Source organism: Pinus tabuliformis, chromosome 4_2, assembly GCF_031772625.1.
Source record: "Pinus tabuliformis cultivar Carrire ecotype Pingquan chromosome 4_2, CPIR1, whole genome shotgun sequence".
NCBI classification, from domain to species: domain Eukaryota; kingdom Viridiplantae; phylum Streptophyta; class Pinopsida; order Pinales; family Pinaceae; genus Pinus; species Pinus tabuliformis.
The window spans coordinates 455,629,618-455,634,904 of record NC_142304.1 but is presented as its reverse complement, the minus strand read 5'-3'; the positions used below and the strand labels follow the sequence as shown (position 1 = coordinate 455,634,904).

Below are 5,287 nucleotides of genomic sequence, written 5' to 3'. Positions count from 1 at the left end.
GGTCTTTTTGGGGTTTGATATTCGGAGGCATTGACAGACTTTTCTTCTCGCGTCTCTGCCCTGTCTTCTTCTGGTTCAGTATGATAGCTCTGTTCATCTGTTACTCTTGGCTGTTCAGGTCTCGGATGTGACTGCTGTTGATGTTGCTTATCAGATAGACTTTTCAGAATCCTCTCATGTTCAACATTTAATCTTTCGTTATCCGCACGCAACTGGGCCATTTTATCCTTTAGCTCCTGCACTGTCCTCAATAGTGTTGAGTCAGCATTGCGACCTGCTGCTCCCAATTGTACCCAAAACTCAGAATTTCCTTGAGGTTGTTCCATGTTTTCCGGTGGTTCCGGATTTCCATAAGGAGCACTATTTGCTCTCCTCATTCTGCTACTACCTGCTACAGAATAACTCATTAAACAAGTTTAATTCATCTTAGCATATTCTGAACTTTTATCATGATACCATTTATATTCATGTTACTACAATTTAAATTCTTCCCAAAGGTCACAGAGTTGTAAACCTTGGGCTCTGATACCAATTTGTCACACTCCCATACGTATATAAATAAAATAAAATTAAACATCAATACATGGCAGTTTTTACCTTGGTAATAAAATATGGTAGTCAACGTTACTTTGACAACAATATGGTAACAAACATATAATTACAATACCACTGACTGTTCAAACTTCTATGTAATAATTCGAGCACACACATTGCATGGGTATGAATTAAGGTTGGTTCTGTATCTACATAGACATGATTATAATTCCAAGTCCCCATAATAACAATGCAAATGATATTCTGGTCTAAGGTTATAGTGTTACATAAAGCGCTCTCTTAAACAACCCCTTTGTACATGTATCCGCCACTTTGAATACCATTAGACCACATACAGTGCACAGAGTTCGATTAGCGTCTTAAGGCAACAGCTATCCGTCCGGAGTTTCCTTATCCTGAAGTTCATGTGTTTAATACACCCGTCCGGCTTTTGCATCGGACACCAGGTGTCTCCCTCCGCGTCGTCCATTTGGTAAGATGGATGGTACGATGGTGCTTGGCCATGTGCGCTCGGAGCTCGAAGCTTTTACGGCCTGGCACCTCGGTAGTGTTGATTTCGCGCCAAAGGAGTTTCCCATGTACACCGGCTATCGGACGGCCTTCAGGGATTATGGAAGATCGAGGGTTGATATCTCGCCACGAGTCGGTAAGAGTTATGGTGCGTTTATAAACCCGTCCCCTTTCTGTCGGAGTCTAATTTTCTCATTTGGGCATGGAAAGGAATTGTTGTAGCTCTGTAACCCTGTGCGCATTCTTACATCTTCCAGCTGCTGTCATGGCTATACGTCGACTCAGGTATGCGTCTGGTTATGGTTTACGACGCTGCAATATTCTCTTGCTGGTATTACAATGTTTACTTTGTTACAGTCTCTTTGACTCAGCGATTTCGAGTTTGAGTATACTCTGTGTTCGTTGATTTGCAGTCTAATACAGTTCCTTCATTTCATTCTTGGGTTCTAACTCGTTTGTAGGTTGAAGTTTCAGGTAATGGCTATTGTCTATTAATGAAGCAAGTGAGTCCTTACAGGCTGCAGGCTGCCCTTAACAGGTATGAGACATTACTGACAACCTTCTCCATATTTACTTCATTCGCGACCATGCCTGAAACCCTCTTCCCTTGAACAGGGATGACTGTGTATATTTCATTTCGGTTCGATCCCTGCACGGTCCAGGGTTCTCTCTGGCGAAAGCTCGGGTTTTCTTGCCGTGCTCAGGCAGAACACCAACGCTGGGGAACACAGCACAATGAACTTGTATTATTTAGTTCAGGGTCTATTTAGCTTGTATATTTTAATCCTAAGCCATTCGGCTTGTCTTACCTACAGACATTGGTTGTGAACATGTTCTGGTTTTAACTCTGTTTTAACAGTTTAATATTTCTCGTATAAGAGGAGGGTAACCCTTCATGTCCAACTGGTTCAATTTCTTTTGTTTACCCGTCCTCTCAGGCGGAGTTATCTACTGCTTTCCGAGTTAATATGCACAGTTTATTTCACAGAACAGTTATTATACTGCTATGAAGTCTCTTTGTTTTGTAGTATCGCATTATGGTTGTGAGATTTACTCCTGTTGATATTGCGGCACTCGTTATGATACTTCTATTTTCATATTGAACTTCGTTTAACTGTATTTTATTATGTCATAATGCCGCCTTGGATAAGTCTCAGTCCTGCTTCATACATGAGGGTTTACTAAAGAGTCAGTTTAAGAATGCATATAATCATAATATCATGCAATCTTGAATGCTATTAGTGTCGATTTAAATAATAGTCGGGATGCGTTTTGTTAAATATATACATATAGCCGTGCATGCAATCATTACAGGAGTTCGACTCTCACTTTATGAGATTCTTGGACTCCTAGCTATGGCTATCCGAGTCGGGGTTTAATCTTTAATAGCGTTTCCTTATCATATGCAAACAATGACCTAGTTATATCTTATTCATTTACCTGCCAGACTTACCAGTCCGCCTTAAGATTTGATATAATGCTGTAGATACGAAACACTGCCTCCTGTCAAGAATGCATGTTCATTTTCTGTTGATGCTTTTGTATAGAATGTATATTTTTCATTTCTGGACATGTAAAATACAGCGGGTCTACGGCCCTATCTCTTTCGTATTTCTAGTCATTACTTGGATATCAAGGTCTTGATAGCTCGGTTTGTGTTTACTGTTGTTTCCAGATAAAATGCAAGGGCTTGATACTGTGTTTTTATTTTTCAAATATGAATGCATTTTGGTCTGTTACATTACAGCAATAATGTTTTGTTTCTTTTTTTTTTTTTTATTCTCAGTCAGAAATAATAAACAATAATCTCTATTGTTTCCCTTTTTCTCACAGAACAGTAAATTAATTTAGTCATAGTAGGCCATACCTGTTTCTTGTATGCAACCTACTTGTAATGCTTGTCAATCCACCCGTCCGTAGGAAGAACTCTTCTTTATCCTTCCACCCCCAAGCACTTGCAGGTCCTACTCGACCGCAATAACACTGGTCTCGCCAGTAAACGCTATCTGATCCTAACCAGACATAGCGTGCACAGGAAACTCTTTTCCTCTTATGCCATCTGATCCTAACCAGACATAGCATGAATGTTCTTTTCTTTTCTCTGCCATCTGATCCTAACCAGACTTGGCATTTTCCCCTTTTTCCTCTGGGGTCTCAACTACCTTCAGGTAGTTAGGGTTCCAATGTAACTGATTCCTCAGTTACTTAATCATGATTAATCATAACTCAATTCAAATAGTGCCAACACAAATTGTCTTTCATTAACATAACAATTAATAACAAGATTATATATATTTTAAAATAAAGTCTGTGTTCAATAATTACTTTCACTAATTACTAACATTAACTTTTCACAAGGGGTGTTACACAAAGAATGCATATGGAATTGTCTGGTATTCCCTAATGGTATCCTATAACCATAATATGGATTCACATAGCATGTTCATCACAAGCTATAACTTTGTGGATGTTTAGTTGCACTCTAGTATCTAAAACTAAATAGATATAATGATACTTGGTAAAAACGTTTTACCTTCATATAAAATTGCATTTACAAGAATTACATTGGCACATATAACATTGATTTCCCATTATGAAGAAATAGTAAACCTATAGAAATATTCAACATTCAACAATCATATACTAAAATACGCTAACAAAGTGCATTGTATTAATCAATTGAATAAACAAACTAAAGGAAAAACTTATCTATTTGAAAGTTGAAGGCCAAAATTAACTCAGGTAGATAAACATTCCACTTGACCATACACTCTATTGTGATTGTTATTTTTATACTAGGCCACCCTAACTAAGGCTACGATACCACTAATAAAAATTAGAAAATTTTTAGGGAAATCATTATATCTCAGGACAAAACATTACCTATCCCATTGTCTCACCACTATTTTTTTCTTAAAACAACAAAACTATTTTGGTGACACATTGCTTTCCTTAAATAGAAATAGGGGAATACCTTATTTATCTACTCAATATTCCCTCAAAGGTATCTCATCTCTCCCTCTATGTGTGCATAGAGGGTCTAGATACTATCCATTAACTCCAACAAAATTTAGTTAGTTATTTACCTTTTCCAAGTTTTAAATGCTTCCTTGCTTGGTGATTAAACCCACACTATGTTTTCCTCCTCTGATTTTATCAATGGATTCTCCATCACATAGCTTGATATCTTTCCTAGATCACTTTCCAACCTAATTTTTTAATATCTCTATGTTATCCATCTCTAGAATTTTCTTATTTTCCTAGGAACTATCTTCTAACCATTTGAATCTCTTCCTTATTTGTTTTCATAATCTATACATATTTTGTAGTTCTCACCACATGAATTAAAAGTGGGCTCTATCATTCCTTGATTAGCATCCTAGTATGAATCAATAGCTCTATTACTACTTTCATGAATGTTAACATCAACCAAGATAGAATTAATTTACCTCTCCCTCTATTTTTTTCCCTCTTACAACCTACTTCTCTTCCATATGGCTTCCCTTCACTATTGTGTATAGCCTTATGCATCCCTCTTCAATATTATTTTCATGAGTTCATAATTGTCACACACTGTACATGTGAATATGAAATGTCCTCCACCATACACCTTAGAAAAAAAATTAATTATGTCATTTAGGTGACCATTGTATTGTACTATGTTTCTTGTCTTAGTTCAATAATGACGAATAGTGAATCAGTCCTTCTTCCCTACAACTATTCAAATACTTTCCTCTAAGACTAGATGAATGATTGCCTCTCTATAGTCAATTTCATATATACAATCGTGATTTTGTTCCCTCCGCATCAACCGAATGTGTGCGGGGTATAATGATGAATAAATGAATCAAAAAATCAGCTCGTCCCCAACACCGCATGAGACCTCATTCCCCCGCCCCCCCTACTGTGGGGACATTATTTTTTCAAATAAAATGTGACAAAAGATAGTTTTTACCACTCCTCTCACAATTCACATGATGACGGTACTTATCGCCTTGATTTCGTAATTATGGAAGGTGTACATATCCAAAACGATCACATGCATTCCATGATTGGTAGTTAAGGTTTCTCGATTTTTAGTAAGGAACATGTTGATGAAGGAAACAATGTAAACATTCGAAAAATGGAAAACTAAGGATTATTAGTCATGTACAATCCACTAGTATCCTCTCACCTTTCCCATCTCCTGCTATCATGACCCCTCTTTTATGTGTGCCTATCT

General features: G+C 37.3%; 1 long non-coding RNA gene across 1 annotated transcript; it reads left to right on the top strand.

The window, feature by feature from the left end:
• The first annotated feature begins 1,535 nt into the window (after positions 1-1,535).
• LOC149169927 (uncharacterized) lies at positions 1,536-1,887 on the top strand. The gene is made up of 2 exons (XR_016259592.1): positions 1,536-1,603; positions 1,681-1,887. It is a non-coding gene; the product is annotated as an uncharacterized LOC149169927 (long non-coding RNA).
• Positions 1,888-5,287: the final 3,400 nt, after the last annotated feature.